Here is an 18,840-nt window from a genome sequence, read left to right as displayed (position 1 = left end):
AATGCGATTTAAAACAAACAACCCTCTCGACCAAACAAACGTAAATCTCTGAGGTGCGTTTGTTTTTTTTGGTTTGTGTTGGAGTTCCCAATTTCCTAAATCCATTCTCAAATGTCTGGGATCTAGAACAGTCGTCGCCATCACCACAGTTGTCCCTATTCTTGAGCTTTTGGGTGCGTGTTTTTTTTTTTTCCCCGCACCGGATGCACAGCCCGCCCAATTAACGTTTTTTTTTTTTGTGTGCAGCTCAGGTGCTGTGCATATTCTTTTAGTTTAAAGAAAAGAACTTGCATTTATTCTGCTTCCGCTTACATAAAAAAAAAAGTTCACTGGGAGGTTATCTCCACCTCATAACCATCCCATGAAAAACTTATATTTCTTTGACTACCTGCTTTTTATTCTGAAAACCCCAAAGCGGGTTACACAGAACTCTAATGAATATAAACATTCTGGCTTTTAACTCCGTAATCCTCGTCTCCAAGTAAATATATGTAATAGGAAGAGACTTGTATGGTGAATGCCAGGGTTCCCCTGCTCCTGGGGTAAGTTTCCTGTTTACTGGTGAGCTTGCGGCTGTTCACCCGTCAGGCAGGAGAAATTTACAAATACTGTAATAGAAAAAAACCCAAAATATATAAACAAACAATTTCCGGGCTGGGTGTAATTAGCACTTAGTGGAGAAAGGGTGTGAGTTTCATTCCTGCCAGAGGCCAAACGGATGGTGAGTTGATTTCAACTTTTGAGTAAGGGGGAAAAGAAAATTCAGGGTTAAATTCCGCCGCCTCACTTTTGAACTTGGATGTGATGAACGAAAGAACATGGGAGTGGTATTTTAATTAGAATTGAAAAAATGGGCTTGGTTTTTTCCTACGTAAGAAGTCACTTCCTTCAAGCAAATGACTTGGGTAAAAATAATTCAGATATGTTTTGGTATTAAAGCTGATTAATTTCTCATTGGTTAAGTATTTTTATGAATCATACATAGCCTTTCCCTGTGAGGAAATGGAATGTTTGTAAGCAATGAAGCTATCTTATTGCTTCCTTTGTATTTCTTCTTTTAGAAGATTCACTGCCTGTTCACCTCATTTTTATTCCCTCCCCCCCCCAAAAAAACTCCTGTACCCCCATTTATTAAGCCCTATAAAATTATTTTTATGTATAATAAAACTGTCAGCATTTCATGATCACACAAGCATATAGTTTTGTCGTCCCCCCCCAATCTCTCTGAGAAATATTCTTAGCAAGAAGACAGGATATACTGGTTTGACCATTTACAATATATATATATATATTCTAGTGCTTTCAGAAAGTATTCAGACCCCTTAACTTTTTCCACATTTTTATATTACAGCCTTATTCTAAAATAGATAATATTTATTTTTCCCTCCTTAATCTACACACAATATCCCATAATGACAAAGTGAAATTAGGTTTGTGCAAATTTAAAAAACAAACTTGAAATGTCACATTTTATATAAGTATTCAGTTCCTTTGTTATGAGACTCAGAGTTGAGCTCAGGTGCATCCTGTTTCCATTGATCATCTTTGAGATTCCAGCTACCTACATTTTAGTTTACTGTTTATTAAAATTTATGAATCGCTGAATTTGTGCGAGATGTTTCTCCAATTAATTGGAGTCCACCTCTGCTAAATTCAGTTGATTGGACATGATTTGGAAAGGCACACATCTGTCTATATAAAGTCCCACAGTTGACAGTGCATGTCAGAGCAAAATTAAAACAATGATGTTGAAGGAATTGTCTGTAGACTTCAGGGACAAGATTGTGCTGAGGCACAGATCTGGGGGAGGATGCAAAAAAATTGCTGCAGTGTTGAAGGTCCCAAGAACATAGTGGTCTCCATCATTTTTAAATGGAAGAAGTTCAGAACCACCAGGAATCTTCCTAGAGCTGGCCTTCTGACCAAACTGAGCAATTGGAGGAGAAGGGCCTTATCAAGGAGATGACCAAGACCTCGATAGTCAGTGACAGAGCTCCAGAGTTCTGCTGTGGAGATGGGAGAACATTCCAGAAAGACAACCATCTCAACATCACTCCATCAATCGGGCCTTTATGGTAGAGTGGCCAGAGGGAAGCCACTCCTCAGTAAAAGGCACATGACAGCTCACTTGGAGTTTGCCAAAAAGCACTTAAAGACTCTTAGAGCATAATAATCAAGATTTGGTCTGATGAAATCAAGATTGAACTCTTTGGCTTAAATGCCAAGCATAAATTTCTGGAGAAAACCAGGCACTGCTCGTCACCTAACAAATATCCTTATGGTAAAGCATGGTGGTGGCACCATCATGCTGTGGGAATGTTTTTGAGCTGCAGGAACTGGGAGACAGATCAGGATCGAGGGAAAGATGAATGGATAGATCCTTGATGAAAACATGCACCAGAGAATTCTGGATTTCAGACTGGGGTGACGATTCACCTTTTAACCAGACAACAGCTCTAAGCGCACAGCCAAGACAGTGCAGGAGCGGTTTGGGGACAAGTCTGTGAATGTTCTTGAGTGGCTCAGCTAGAGCCTGCAGTTGAAACCAATTGAACATCTCTGGAGAAACCTGACAATAGCTGTATAATAATGATCCCCCATCCACCCTGACAGAGCTTGAGAGTATCTGCAGGGAAGAATGGTAAAAAAATCCCCAACTAGAGAAAAACGTTGCAAACAGACCTTTATACTTATAGCCCAGAGATATGTGGATATAGGGGGTAGGGCCCAGAACAGGACACATTCTTTTCTAAACATTACTACTATGATGATCACCTCAAGGCACACTTCTCCCCTGGAATCGGGAGCGCCCCCTAGTGCTCCCTCCTACAGATCCGCAACAGTATACAGTATTTGTATTAAGCAAATATACAGTATTATCTACTAGATAAATGAAGCTTGACAGACGTGCCGCAAATGCACAGTAGAGAGCAACTCTATCGCGCATGACGGGCAGCACGTCGGTCAGGGCTTGCCAGTAACCAAAATGGCGCGGCGAGGAGCACGAGCAGTAGCGGCAGCGTGCGTGAGGGAGGGACCTCCCCCGGAGATCTTCCGTCTGCGCCATCTGAAGGGGTTGTGACTGAGGGGAGGAGGGAGGAGAGAGTGACTGACTGAGGGGAGGAAGACTAGAGTGTGAGGGAGAATGAGGGGAGGGGAGAATGAGGGATAAGGAAATGGACTGAAAAAAAAATGTTAATGTAGCCCGTTGTTACGGGCTTGACGGCTAGTTTGTAATAAATAAAGGACCATCATAACACACCGTGGTGACTGAGCTTTAATTGCATTCAGTACTTTTTACTGATAGGGGTCACTTATAATCATCAGTCCTGAAGTGCCAAAAGACAAATTTGTGAAAAGATTTTTTTTTAGGTTTTTTTTTTTTTTAGAAATGTTTATAAAATAACATGTTTGTGAATGAACTGCCTCAAGGGCTTCCGATGTGTACTTTGCTGGTCAAGGGTAAATGATGACACTTTATATCAATTTCAATTTATAGATTCTTGGGCGCCGGAAAATGTCTGTTCATCATAGTTTCGTATACATTACTGTTGGACTCTTTTTAATGTGAAAAAAATCCCCAAATCCAGGTGTGTAAGATTGGAGATTGGGTATGACGCTACAAGAAGACTTGAGGCTGTAATCGCAAAAGTTGCCTCAACAAAATAGTGAGTAAAGCATCTGAATATTTATGTAAATGTGATATTTCTGTTTTTTTTTTCCAAACTTGCAAAAATTTCTATGAACCTGATTTCGCTTTGTCATTGAGGAGGGGAAATGCATATTATCCTTTTTAGAATAAGGTGTAACGTAACAAAAACATGGAAAAAGTGAAGGCTTGAATACCTTCTGAATACAAGGTATAATATAATTCAGGTGCATTTCAGAACAAAGCGAATGTGCTTGTAGCCTTTGCTGTGTCTGTGCATTTTCATCCACATTTGTGACTTGTGTGTATACTAAACATGTTGCTTCTGCACTTAGGCCAATCCACACCAGTTGGTTATGCATTCCTACCAGCAGATGGAGACAGAGTAAAGCTAATTTGCTGATGTCACTGACATGTAGTCCTGCCAGTATTCTGCATCTCCCTACTGGGGATTGCTTATAGTAAAAAAAAACAAAACCCCCAAAACATGGTTAAAGGACTATGGAGTGTTCGGCGATGAAAGCTTGTGCCCTCTCTCCCATAGCCTGTTACCTATTCGTGTTCTCAGCCAGGGAGGGCTGAGCTCAGGTTTTAAAAAAAAAAAAAAGAGAAGATGTAGTCCTCACTTTCTCCATATCGGGTGGTCTTCCCTCAGCGTTTGTGGCTTTGCATCTCTTACGCTCATTCCCTCTCACTTCTCTCTGGCGTTAGAGTAGAGTGGAGGTGGCTCAGGTTGAGCAATCCTTGGCTAGGCCCTGCTCCTCAGGCTCGGTTCTGTCAGTTGTGTGGTAGGCCATGGTAGTGATTATTTCCCACATGTGTTCTCACCGCATGGTAGTGTACTGACGTATATGCGCGGGTACTTGTACATGTAAGGCTGCAGCCTGTATTTGTGCAGGTAGACAGGCGTGGTGGGTACTTGTGTGCTTACGACTGCAGCTTTCCTTTCGGCACATATTTGCATGTGTACTCCTGGGCACTGTTGGTGGGCGTGCAGGAAGACTATAGTGCTGGGGACAAAAAAGTCTAAGCGCCTTGCTAACCTTGAGGCTTGTCATATAAGGTCAATTCAACCATCACTTTCTCTGCACCTCTGTCAGCACTGTTCATCTGCTCAAGGTAATTGGCTACTATGGATTTTGCCAGTGTTGGGCTATCTCCTTGGACTATAGTGACTCTGGAGGGGAGTGGGGTGGAAGGTGACATAGCAGATGTCTCCCCATTTTCCTGATGGCAGAGACATCTCTGAGAGAAGGGATTGGCAAGTGTCAAGTTTGGGTCTTTGGGCCCCTGTATGGATCCATCCTCCTTTTCTTGGCTGAATTTTTCCAAGGCCTGCAGACTTTTGTACAGGGAACCTAGTGGAGGTGAAGCAACCTACTAAGAAGGGCTTGTCAGTGTTGCCAACCTTGCTTATTTACCACGAGTTTGTCTTTTTAAAAATTTGTTTTTGAACATGCGGGTAGCTTAATATTGGGCTATTTTTGTTACAACTCATTTTTTAGGCAGGATTCATGCCCTGCTGTTCCTGTCACCTCTGATTGGCTGACGCACCTATGGCATAGCCATGTGTGGGCCATGGCCCACCTATTTTGGGCTCAGTCCCACCCAACCAGGTTTGTCTGTTTGGAGTAATGCTGTCATATTCCCATCCCTGTGATGGTGAAGAGGAGGGCTTCAGAAGCAAGGCCATCGTGGGATCCCATCCTCGTGGTGGCAGAGGAGGACCAGAGCAACAATGAATTTGTGGGATCCCATACCCCGCGGCAGCAGAAGTAGGAGTTTGGCTATGTCTAATATGAAAGGCTCTGTGTGTATTTGGGTGAGAATGGGAGCCTATATGTGTGGGTGGGGGAGAATGGGAGTCTGAGTGTGCATTTGTATAAGACTGGGAGTCTAGATGTGCATAAGAATGGGAACCTGGGTGTATGTCTGTCTGTGTGAAAATGGAAGCCTGGGAGGGGATGTGAGAACATGTGTGTGGAGAATGTGAGAGGGAGCTTATGTGTATATGGAGGGGGGAGAGCATAGAGTGAGAGCTTGTTGTTGAGGGAGTCTGCGAGAGAGTGTGTGAGAGAGAGGGAGGAAGGGAAGAAGACAGTAGGAGAAGAAACATAAGAGACTCTGAAAAGGAATTAGGAAATGGCAGATAAGGGAAAAGGGTGTGGGGGGGGGGGAAGAGACAAGGAACAACTGATTAGAAAAATACAAAGATCAGACAACAAAGGTAAACAAAAAAAATTGTTTTTGAGATTTTAGCAATTGGAGTATGCCATCTTTGGGAATGTGACCCTCCTGGTCAGTTTTGTCTTATGGTTTGGCCCTTGAGAGGGCTTTGTTGCTGAAGCATGGTTATTCTTCTGTGGTAATTTCCACTTTGCTCCAGGCCAGAAAATTTTCTACATTTCTAGTTTGGAGAGTGCATAAAAATCTATTTCATGTGAGTGAATTATGGATTTCCTGAAAACTAGGCCTGTTTGTGTTTCTTGAGGCCCAGAGGTGGCCACCCTTGGCCCAGGAGGTCTACATTGGATCAGCTTATCACTATTGAAGACTTTCATTTTTAGTAAATTTAATTTTTGTTGGATCATCAATCTGTGTAAGAATGATTACTTGGGACTAGTGGTCCCAACCCTAAGGACCTTGAATATGCTTTCCCCTGAGCTCTGCTAAGTGCTTTAGGTCTGTTTTGACAGAATATGAGCCTTTCTGGGTATTGCATTTGTGTGGGGAAAAATGCTCAGTGTCCCCGTGGTGAAAACCATGCTAGATTTTTTTGCCATTGCTGGGATATTGTTTATAAAACTGTCTCTCCTTGGATCGTCATCAAGAAACTGATGGTCTTCCAAAAAAAAAAAAAAAGTTACATTCACTATTTCAGACAGGTTTTTCACCAGGGAGATAAATTAATGACTCTGTACTGATGCATTTTTGTCCCCATAAAATGATCCATAGTAGCTTTATGGTAAAATGTTCTTGCTTTGTCGTGTGCAATATGTTGTCTGCATATTGATTTTGTTTCATGATAAATGTAGTCATGTATTGTGAATTGTTCCTTCGGTTTTAAGTGGACAAATGTATTTTAATATTCAATATATGTAATAATCAAAGTGGCAAGCGGATAAGTTATCCAGCTTAAGTTAGTTAGATTTGTCAGTTATTCAATCTCCTGATAATGCTACTGGATAACTTTAAATCTAACTGGATATATTCTGAGTATAGTCTGGTAGGTTTAAAGGTATCCGGGTATTCAGAATATTAGCTGGTTAACTATTAAAAAAATCTTCTGAGCCACAGGCCTGACCCCACCCACCTCCCAAGATATTTTAAAATTTTTGCAGACCTAGTACCTGATCATCCCGCTATCCCCCAAAAAGACACGGGCCTAGTGATCCAAGACCGCTGCCCCTCCCTCCTTAATATTTAAATCAAAGGCACCAAGCTGCCTCCTACCCCTTACACCACCCTCCTCACCTAGGAAGAGGTGTGTGTGTGTGTGTGTGTGTGTGAATGAGCATGTATGTTTGACAAGTGTGAGAGAACATGCGAGTGTATGTGTGTGTGAGGAACTGAAGGAGGATGGTCGTGCGCATGCCACCCACTTATCACTGTTCACTCCCCACTAATCTATGACAATCTATGACAATCCCAGGGTGACCCCGTATTAAAAGTCCCTATGTATGGAAATGGCCCTTTAGAAAACTTACATGACTGATGTTCATCTGTACACATCATGTGCATGCACTTATTTATTTATTTATTTAGAAACATTTATATACCGGTAATTGTGGGGACATCATACCGGTTCACATAATAACTGGAAGCTTGGAAAGTACATTTCAACAGGGAGAGTAACTGGGCGAAGGGATAAACAAGAAGCAGTAAGAAGGAAAGAAACAAGTAAGTCATAACAAGAGGAAAATAAATTTACAATTTACAATTTACATTTAGTATCTCCTAGGAATGAGGGGAGGGCGAACCTCTGGGGGGGGGGGTACGGACTACGGACTATGAGGTTATTCTGTGTAGGCATGGTTGAACAGAAATGTTTTTAGTTTCTTTTTGAATTTGATTGCACAGGGTTCAAGGCGCATGTGGACAGGCAGTGAGTTCCAGAGGGCCGGACCGGCTATAGAGATGGCACGGTCGCGGGTGGAGGAGAGGTGAGCTGTTTTCAGGGATGGAACATGAAGGGTGCCTTTGTTGGTAGATCTGGTGGCTCGGGTGGATAAGGAGGCAGTGAATGAGAGGTCGAGCCAGTTTGAATTGTGGGTGTGGATGGACTTGTGTATTATAGTCAGGGTTTTGTAGTGTATACGGGACAGGATGGGGAGCCAATGTAAGTCCTTGAGGATAGGGGTAATATGGTCGTGTTTACGTGTGTTCGTGATGAGTCTTGCGGTGGCGTTTTGCAATAGTTGGAGGGGTTTTATTGAAGACTGGGGGAGTCCTAAGAGGAGGGCGTTACAGTAATCAAGTTTGGAGGTGAGGGTGGCTTGAATCACTGTGCGGAGGTCATGCGTGTAGAGCAAGGGTCTGAGTTTCTTTAGAACATTGAGTTTGAAGAAGCCAGTTTTGAGGATGGAGTTGATGTGGGGTTTCATTTTGAGATTGGGATCGAGAAGGACTCCTAGGTGTTCTGGAGGATTGGGGGGGGGGGTGAGGAAGGAGAGTCTGGGCGGGGTTAGGATTTAAGTACAAGCTTCTTGATTTAAAAAAATATGAGGGTAGATTTTCAAAGTGGCACGCGGCCAACCATGTGCACGCGGTTCCTGGCAAGCACACACGGACGCGCTGATTTTATAACATGCACATGCAAGGGGGGGGGGCAAATTTTCGTAAAATACACGTGGCAATGCAATCGGGCCTCCCCCAGTTTCCTCCCAGTCCGCTTCAATTAAGGAGCGGACTGGGAGAGAACTTTCCTAACCCCCTACCTACACTTCTTCTCTCTTCCCCTCTCCTCTCCTCCCCACCTTCTAAACCCCATCTACCGTTCCCTAAATTTTTATTTTATTACTTACTGCTCCTCTTCTGAAGCAAGTTGCGTGCTGGCCAGCTGCCAGCATGCGCTTCCCTGGAACAGTGGCTAATGGCTGCTGTCCCAGCCGGCCTCCATCCCGCTCCGCTCCACCCTGACCATGCCCCCAGCTCGCCCCTTTTTCAAGGCCCGGCACTTGTGCGGGTACCGAGGTTTATGTGCATGACTGGGCCTGTTATAAATTCATACTGTGTGCACAAGGCCCGTCGACGCGTGTAAACCCCGCTTTTATGTGCGAAGGCCTTTGAAAATTTGGCCTTTTAGTGCATAAATTCTCAGTGCACCAAATAGGTCTAATTGTGTGTATGCAGTTTTTCCACCACTATTCACTTAAAACATTTTTTTTAAAGCAGTTTTTGAACCACTAGAATAATAATACTTGGAAGGTGGGGTTAACATTTAGGTTATTTTTGTGAATTTGAATAACCTCCCTGGAGTGGGAATTTTGCTTTTGGTTTGTTGTGCAATTTTTCTAGCATAAATTTCAAAACAGCTTTACCTGTGCAAATGTGCTTTGAAAATTGGTTTAACGTGGGTGCAGAACAGCCTGCAAATTAATGTGGCTTGTTATAAAATTACACCCTAAATAGGCAGTGAAACATGCTGTACAAACCTGTAGGTAAACAATATTAAAATAATTTACTTTTGTTCTGAATTGGTGTATGGATTAGTCAGAACAGTTGTAATACATTCTCGTGTTGTTTAGGATTCCTTTCCTGGCTAATTTTCTAATATTATCCATTAACCTATACTGTGCATAAGTTGGCATTGTTGCTGCCTTGAGTTGTGACTGTACTTTTTTTTTCCCCCTTTCTGTGCTTTTGAAATGCTTTGGGATATAGTTTGATACAAGGTGTGATAGACTATCATTGTCTTTTGTTTTTGTTATGCAAAGTCCTGAGGGGAGTGGAGAACAGATTGCAAGTGATTTCCCCCCCCCCCATGAACTTGTTGGTAACTGTAAATGCAGTGTGTGTAGCTTTTTTTGACTGTAAAATCCATGTTTCAGCAGCAATGGTAATCTGTTTCAAGGACTTTTCCATGCTGTGCACAGTAACTTGTGTTCTTAGTTAGAAAACGTTTAGATCTTGAACAACTGTCTGAATTCAGCAAAATGTTTGAGGCACCTAAATGCCGAATATCTCCCTTAACTTGATCCATAGCCTTTTTCTACTTAAGGCTGTGAAGAAAAGATTCAGACTGGCACAGGATTGTTGACTTTTTCCCATGGCGACATAGTTCTGTGCATAACCTTTTTGCATACTACCTGAATTTTGCAGACTAAAAGTCAATAGCTTTTACCAGAGGATGTTGTAAAGTTTTTAGATGCTCAGCTGTTAAATTTCACTCCTTTTTGAGCAGTGGCCCAAAGTATAGAAGTTTGGTTTGTTGATAACTGAATGGCTATACTCTGTGCTGGTTCATTTCCTGTGTCAGATTGCTTCTAGTTGGACTCTCTGGGGCTGGGGGAGCTGTGGCTGCAGCTGCAGCATTCAGGCCCCAGTGGGGTAAAAGGGAGAGGAGAGTCTATTACCACGCAAAAATGACACTTAGTAGCCATATGTGAGGTGGGTATTTTACTAGGTTCCAGAGGCAGCTGTAATCTGTGGCTCCCTCACCGAGGACTCTGTGAATAGGGTGGACGAGAGCTAAGAGCTAAAAATGGGAGGTGGGAAACCCAAGTACTTGAGAATGAGGGCTCTTAACATACATAGTAATAGCAGCAGAAAAGGAACAAATGATCCATTCAGTCGACCCAGTAAACCTCTTATGGTAGTACCTGCCATGCCATGCTGGTTTCCTCCATGTTTCTCTTAAAGGTAGCAACTACCACCCCTAGAGTTATCTCTAAGCCCTAGAAAAACCCATAAAAAATTTACTGGTAGCAACATTTATACTGGGTGATGAGCCGCCTTGAAAATTCAGACAGTGATGCTTGTCGTGCTTTGCTTATGGACTTAGTCTTAGAAGCAGTCCTATACTTTTTCTTTTATGTCTGTGTTTCAGTACCCCAGACCGTGTTAGGGCTCATGTTGGTTGTCATCGTAATCCAATTCCTTGCCTCCCCCTCCAGCCGTCAAAGCGGAGAGTGATGTTGCGTTGAAACATTAAGGCTTATTGGTTAAGGGTAGTAATTTATTTATTTTATTTATTTATTAAAACTTTTTATATACCGTCTTACCAAATAATTTGAACAAAACGGTTTACAACATTATCAAAAATAATAAAAGTAAACTTTCAAGAAAGAAAGTAAATGAAAACAAAAATAAAATGAAATAGAAAATAATAATAAAGTTTGAATAAAATTACATTGATAACATCAATAAAACTAATGTCTATAAAAATAAAATAAAAGTAACATTAGTTATCACAGGACAAGCAGGATGGTAGTCCTCACATATGGGTGACATCACAGGATGGAGCCCAATCACGGAACACTTTTGTCAAAGTTTCTAGAAATTTGACTGGCCCCTACTGGGCATGCCCAGCATGGCACTAACCCTGCAGCCAGCAGGGGTCCCTCTTTAGTCGTCTTTTTTCTGCGCAGCAGTAGCCACGTGGTTAAGGAGCTCTGCAAGGATTCCTGACAGGAATTTTCCTCACGGAATTATTAAAAGTTAAATTGCCCCACAGGGGTCCCTCCGTTAACTTTTTCAGTCCACAGTACTCCGGTAAGTTTTTACTCGTTTTCCGTTGATTACCGTCGAGCTTGGCCCTCGCGGCCTACTGGCCGTCGACCGTACTGCGGCTCAATTTTTTTCTATGGCCATGGCGTCGGGGTTCTGTCGGTGCCCGGACAGCACTCGTACCATGTCCATTACAGACCCCCATAAAGTCTGGGTAATGTATCTTGGACGAGAGCATGATGTCTTGACCTGCACCAAATGTGCCCTAATGAAACCAAAAGGTCGCAAGGCCAGAATAGAGAAGATGGGACTTCTCTTCTGTGCTCAAACCCCGACTCCGTCCATTGCATCGACGTCTTCTGAACCGTCAACATCGCGCCAGCATCGACCACTGACCGGTGACCGCCCGGCATCGACAACTTTTCTGCCTTCGACACCCTCTTCTCCCCCTCAGGACCGAGGGGATCGTAAGGAGAAACATCGCCATCGGCACCAAAAGTCTTGGACCATTGAGGGAGCGAAACCATAGACCTCGCCATCATCCGAGCCGCTGTCAAAGAACCCCCGACCAGAAAAGGCACCGACCTTTTCGGCGACCGGGTCACAGAGGCAATCCTCGCCCGATAGGGCATTGGGAGCCGCGACTTCGCCTTTAACGGTGGTCCCTCCGGCTATACCTCTGCCTCCTTCTTCTGTTCCGGAGCCGGGGCTGCTTGCTCCAGGTCTCCGAGAAGAACTGGACCAGATGGTTCAGAAGGCCATCGACAAGGTAATGCACCGACTCCAGGTTCCCCCGGCACTGACATCGGTACCGATAGTGGAACCGTCTACTGACCCGATTCCAGCAGCCTTGGCACAGCTGCTATTGAGGATGGAAGCGCTTATAGCCGCTTTTCCACCGATGGCTCCGGTGCCCTCCCTGCTTACTTCATCATCGGGAGGAGAAACACCGTTCCGCATCCCTCCATCGGGAGTTCTTCCTCAGCTATCAAGATCGGTGCCGATACCTCCATCGGCACCATCGAGCCGTCCACCGATGCCCTCGATGCCTGCGCCAGGGCCTTCATCGGTGCCTCTGGTTATTCCTCCGATGCCTTCGGAGCCTACACTAGGACCTTCAGGTATCCAACTACCCCATCCCTCTCTAGTTCCTAGAGGGACATGTGCTGATCCTTATGATACCTGGACTGATGATTCCTCACCAGATACCGATGATTTGCCATCTCCTCCTTCACCCACTGAGAGTAGAAAGCGTTCTGCTCCAGAGGACCTTTCTTTCATAAATTTTGTGAAGGAAATGTCTGAATTGGTCCCCTTCCAATTACTAACTGAACAGGACGACAGACATCAAATGATGGGGTTGCTTCAATTCCTGGATGCGCCCAAGGAAATCACCTCCATCCCTATCCACCAAGTTCTTCTAGACCACCTCAAAAAGAACTGGGAACATCTTGGCTCCATTGCACCAGTCCACAGAAAAACTGACTCTACCTATTTGGTGCAGTCAGCTCCAGGCTTTCAGAAGCCTCAGTTGGATCACCAGTCTGTGGTGGTTGAATCTGCGCAAAAGAGAGCAAAAAGGTCGAAACCTCACACTTCCTTCCCCCCTGGGAAGGAACAGAAGCCTTTGGATGCCATTGGTTGTCGAGTCTTTCAAGGATCAACGTTGATCCTCCGAATTGCCGCTTACCAACTCTATATGACCCAATATAATAGGGTCATTGTTAAGCAGATACAGAAGTTGACAGCCTCCATGCCTCAGTCACTTCCAGAACAACTCCACACCCTAATTAACAAGGGTTTGGAGGCAGGCAAACATGAGATCAGATCGTGTTATGACATCTTTGACACTGCAACCAGAGTATCTGCAGCTGTGTTTCAGCGAGATGATGGGCTTAGCTCAAGTCTTCAGACCTTCGACTAGAAGTCCAAGATAGGTTGTCCGGCCTCCTCTGCATAGGAGACAATCTCTTTGGCGAGCAGATTCAAAAGATAGTGGCTGAACTAAAGGACCATCATGAGACTCTAACAGCTCTTTCTGATATTTTCGGATTATCCTTCCAAACAGCCTTTCAGGAAGGACTCTAAAAAGTCTTTCTACAGACCAAAAAAGTCCTACCCGCCAGCAGCCAGATGCTGTTCTGCGAGACCATTCCTCAAATCACAGTCTCATCAGACCCGAAAACAAAAGCCACAGATAGCCCCCCAGCCGGGCCCTGCTTCTGGCTTTTGACTCTCGCGTAGAGAGCAGCAGCCAGATTCCATTACCACACATACCAGTGGGGGGGACGGTTGTGCCATTTCAACAACATATGGCAATCAATCACCTCGGACCACCGGGTCCTAGCAATAATTGCTCAAGGCTATTATCTCAATTTTCTCTCCATCCCACCGGATTCCCCACCTCTAATGACGTGGAAAACATCTGACCATTCATTGCTCCTGGAGCAGGAGGTCTTCCTCCTACTCCAATCCAGAGCAATAGAACCAGTACCATTCCCTCAGCAAGGCCTCTGGTTCTATTCCCGGTACTTTCTAATACCCAAAAGATCGGGAGGTGTTCGTCCAATTCTGGATCTACGAGCCCTCAACAAGTACCTCCAGAGAGAAAAGTTCAAGATGGTAACCTTGGGCTCGCTTCTTCCTCTTCTACAAAGAGGAGACTGGCTCTGCTCTCTCGACCTCCAGGACGCATACACTCATATTGCGATAACTCCATCTCATCGCAAATACCTGAGGTTTCTCGTAGGCCCCAAGCACTATCAGTATCATGTGCTTCCATTCAACCTAGCGTCTGCACCATGAGTCTTTACAAATTGCCTCGTCGTGGTTGCTACCTTCCTCAGGACTCAAGGTGTTCACGTCTACCCCTATCTGGATGATTGGTTAATCAAGGCTCCGACTCAGCAAGCCGCTTTGTCATCCCTACAACTCACCTTAAACACTCTAATTTCACTCGGATTTCTCGTCAACTTGACAAATCCTGCTTAGTCCCATCTCAAACCTTATCGTTCATTGGGGCAGCCTTGGACACCTTACAATCAAAGGCTTTCCTGCCTCGACAATGAGCCCTCATTCTTGTGTCTCTGGCGCATCAGCTGCAATCTCAACGCTCGATGACTGCTCATCGTTTTCTCATCCTTCTAGGACACATGGCGTCCTCAGTTCAGGTCACCCTAATGGCTCGCCTGGCCACGAGAGTCACGCAGTGGACTCTGTCACAATGGACTCAGTCCCTTCAGCCCCTGTCGACCATTTGTCCATGTCACCGACTCACTCTGTCTGTCTCTAGCCTGGTGGACAAATCAAATTTATCTTCTACAGGGCTCGCCCTTTCAGGCGCCAAACCCTCAAATAACTCTAACCACTGATGCTTCCAACTTCGGGTGGGGAGCCTATGTGGCCGATCTCCAGACACAAGGTTCTTGGTCTCCAGAGGAAGCCAAACACCAGATAGATTTCCTGAAACTGCGAGCAATTCGATATGCTCTGAGTATTTCAGGATCGCCTGTCCAATCATGCTATCCTGATCCACATGGACAACCAGGTGGCCATGTGGTACATCAATAAACAGGGAGGCACAGGATCCTACCTTCTGTGTCAGGAAGCTGCACAGATTTGGGCGGAGACCCTCTCCCACTCGATGTACCTCAGGGCCACCTACTTGCCGGGAGTGGACAACGTGTTGGCAGACAAGTTGAGTCACACCTTCCAACCGCACGAGTGGTCTCTAAACCCCTCAGTAGCGACCTCCATCTTCCAAAAATGGGCTTATCCTAAAATAGACCTCTTTGCGTCACCCCAGAATCGCAAAGTAGGAAATTTCTGCTCTCTCACTCGCAGCCTACATTATCCACCAAGCGACGCGTTCTCCCTATCATGGGTAACCAGTCTCCTATATGCATTCCCTCCACTTCCACTTCTCCCGAAGACTCTCATGAAGTTACGTCAGGACAAGGGAACCATGATCCTGATAGCACCCCACTGGCCCCGCCAGGTGTGGTTTCCAATATAGAAACATAGAAATGACGCAGAAGAAGACCATCCAGTCTACCCAGCAAATTTCGCACCTTTTTTTTTTTTTCCTCATACTTATCTGTTACTCTTGGCTCTTAGTAACCTTTTGGTTCTATTTCCCTTCCACCCCCACCATTAATGTAGAGAGCAGTAATGGAACTGCATCTAAGTGAAATATCTAGCTTAATTAGTTAGGGGTAGTAACCGCCGCAATAAGCAAGCTACCCCCATGCTTACTTGTTTACCCAGACTATGTAATTCAGTCCTTGTTGTTTGTTGTCTGTATATAGATCCACTTTTCTTCATTCCCCCTGCCGTTGAAGCAGAGAACTATGCTGTTGAAAGTGAGTATCAGGCTTATTTGGTTTGGGGTAGTAACCACCGTAACAAGCAAGCTACTCCCCGCTTTTTTGTGAATGCAAATCCGTTTTTCCACATTTCCTCTTGCCATTGAAGCTTAGAGCAATGTTGGAGTCGCATTAACCGTGTGTGTTTATTGAATTAAGGGTATTATCTCCAGGCAGTAGTCTTCATTCCCGCGAGCCACCCACTCTTCATTCATGTCCTCTAGACTTTATGGATCCACAGTGTTTATCCCACGCCCCTTTGAAGTCCTTCATGGTTCTGGTCTTCACCACTTCCTCCGGAAGGGCATTCCAGGCATCCACCACCCTCTCCGTGAAGAAATACTTCCTGACATTGGTTCTGAGTCTTCCTCCCTGGAGCTTCAACTCGTGACCCCTGGTTCTGCTGATTTTTTTTTTTTTTTCTGATGGAAAAGGTTTGTCATTGTCTTTGGATCATTAAAACCTTTCAAGTATCTGAAAGTCTGTATCATATCACCTCTGCTCCTCCTTTCCTCCAGGGTGTACATATTTAGATTCTTCAATCTCTCCTCATAAGTCAATCAATGAAGACCATCCACCTTTCTGGTCGCCCTTCTCTGGACCGCCTCCATCTTGTCTTTGTCTCTTTGGAGATACGGTCTCCAGAACTGAACACAGTACTCCAGGTGAGGCCTCACCAAGGACCTGTACAAGGGGATAATTACTTCCCTTTTCTTACTCGATATTCCTCTCTCTATGCAGTCCAGCATTCTTCTGACGTTAGCTATCGCCTTGTCACATTGTTTCGCAGACTTCAGATCATTAGACACTATCACCCCAAGGTCTCTCTCCTGCTCCGTGCACATCAGCCTTGTCCACCCCCATCAAATACAGTTCATTCGGATTTCCACATCCTGTATGCATGACTCTGCACTTCTTGGCATTGAATCTCAGCTGCCATATCTTCGACCACTCTTCCAGATTCCTTAAATCCCGTCTCATTCTCTCCACTCCTTCCGGCGTGTCCACTCTGTTGCAGATCTTAGTGTCGTCCGCAAAAAGACAAATCTTACCTTCTATCCCGTCCGCAATGTCGCTCACAAAGATAATGAACAGGACCGGTCCCAACACCGATCCTTGAGGTACACCGCTTAAAAACGCTCTCTCTTCAGAGAGAGTTCCATTTACCATCACACATTGTCTTCTGTCCATCAACCAGTTTGCAATCCAGGCCACCACCTCGGCACTCACTCCTAAGCTTCTCATTTTATTCACCAGTCTCCTGTGTGGGACCATATCAAAAGCTTTGCTGAAATCCAAGTAGATGACATCGAGTGCTCTTCCTTGATCCAATTCCTTGGTTACCCAGTCAGAAAAGTCAATCAGATTTGTCTGACAGGATCTTCCCCTGTTGAATCTATGCTGCCTCTGGTCCAGCAATTCTCCCGACTGTAGATATTTCACTATTCTCTCTTTCAACAGTGACTCCATTACTTTTCCCACCACCAAAGTGAGGCTAACTGGTCTGTAGTTACCAGCCTCTTTGTTCCCACTCTTGTGAAGCGGAACCACCACCGCTCTTCTCCAATCACTCGGCACGACTCCCGTTTCTAGGGATCTATTGAACAGGTCACACAGCGGACCCGCCAGCACATCTCTGATTTCCCTCAATATCATGGGATGAACCTCATCAGGCCCCATGGCTTTGTCCACTTTCAGTTTCTCCAGCTCTTCCCATACATTTTCTACTGTAAATGGAGTTATATCTACTCCACTCTCCTCCAGTTTCTTGTTAACTAGCGACGGTCCTTCTCCAGGGTCCTCTTTAGTGAACACAGAACTGAAGTATTCCTTTAATATTTCTGCCATTTCTTCGTCTTTCTCCACACATGGATCATTTCCACCTTTCAATTTCACTATACCACTTTGAACTTTTCTCTTTTCACTGATGTATCTGAAAAATGTTTTGTCACTTCTCTTTATCTCCTTGGCAATCCTCCCTTCCGCTTGACTTTTTGCTGTTTTGATTAATTTCTTCGTCTCCCTCAGTTGTACCAGATATTCTTCTTTGTGCTCCTCCCTTTGGGATCTTTTATATTTCTTGAATGCTGTTCTTTTAGCCTTTATTTTGTCAGCCACCTCCTTTGAGAACCAGATAGGTTTCATTTTTCTTTTGCTTTTTTTTTTACTTTTCTAACATATAGATTAGTTGCCTTGGTAATTGCTCCTTTTAGATTGGTCCACGATCCACATCTCTCTCGTTCTCCCAGCCTTTTAGTTCTTCCTCTAGGTACTTCCCCATTTCATCAAAGTCCGTGTTTTTGAACAGCAAAACGTGGGTCTTTGTGTTTCTTTTCCGTATCCTTTTTGTAATATTAAACCATACCGCTTGATGATCATTGGTGCTGAGGTGGGCGCCCACCTGGACATCAGAGACATTATCTCCATTAGTGAGCACCAAGTTGAGTATAGCTCCTTCTCTCGTTGGTTCCATTACCATTTGTTTTAACAAAGCTACTTGCAGGGCAACCACTATTTCTCTACTATTATTAGATTGTGCAGATGGGATTCTCCAGTCTACATCTGGCATATTAAAGTCTCCAACGATCACCACTTCTCCCTTCTTTCCTATCTTTTTTGGATGTCTTCAACCAGATCTCTGTCCAGCTCTTCCTTTTGGTTTGGAGGCCTGTAAACCACTCCAATATAAATGGATGCCCCATCATCTTTTTTTAGGTTGGCCCATACTGCTTCTTCATTGCCCCATCTTCTTTGCAGCTCAGTTTCTGACATAAAGAGCCACACCTCCCCCTTTTCTATCCACCCTGTCCTTCCTTAACAAGTTATAGCCTGGTATTGCTGAATCCCAATCATGAGATTCTGTGAACCATGTCTCCGTGATAGCAACAATGTCCAAGTCTGCCTCCACCATTAGAGCTTGCAGATCTGGGATTTTATTGCCCAAACTATGAGCATTTGTGGTCATAGCTTTCCAGCTTTTCTCGTTAATGTTACTGCTTTTCCTGGACTCTTTTTGAGACTTTAGTTGAGTTTTGTTGTTCACTTCACTCTTTCCCTTTGCAGTTGTGCCACTGATGACAGTCATCCATCACAATGAGCTTTTTCCTTTGGTTACTGATCTGGCATTTCTGTATGCATTGGGTTTTTTCTGTCTTTTCA

General features: G+C 44.4%; 1 protein-coding gene across 3 annotated transcripts in view; it reads left to right on the top strand.

The window, feature by feature from the left end:
• ZBTB20 (zinc finger and BTB domain containing 20) overlaps nt 1-18,840 on the top strand; it is a 1,517,062-nt gene that overhangs the window by 320 nt on the left and 1,497,902 nt on the right. The window contains exons 1-2 of one of the 3 annotated variants that reach the window (XM_029578309.1): nt 322-542; nt 3,500-3,668. The gene's annotated coding sequence lies outside the window, so the exon portion shown is untranslated. Of the gene's footprint in view, nt 1-321; nt 543-626; nt 722-3,499; nt 3,669-18,840 lie in introns of those variants that run through there. The other 2 variants (XM_029578314.1, XM_029578313.1) reach the window with 2 other exon arrangements.

Source organism: Rhinatrema bivittatum, chromosome 15 (assembly GCF_901001135.1).
Source record: "Rhinatrema bivittatum chromosome 15, aRhiBiv1.1, whole genome shotgun sequence".
NCBI lineage: Eukaryota > Metazoa > Chordata > Amphibia > Gymnophiona > Rhinatrematidae > Rhinatrema > Rhinatrema bivittatum.
Note: the sequence above shows the minus strand (reverse complement) of the source record. Positions and strands in the feature narration are given on the sequence as shown.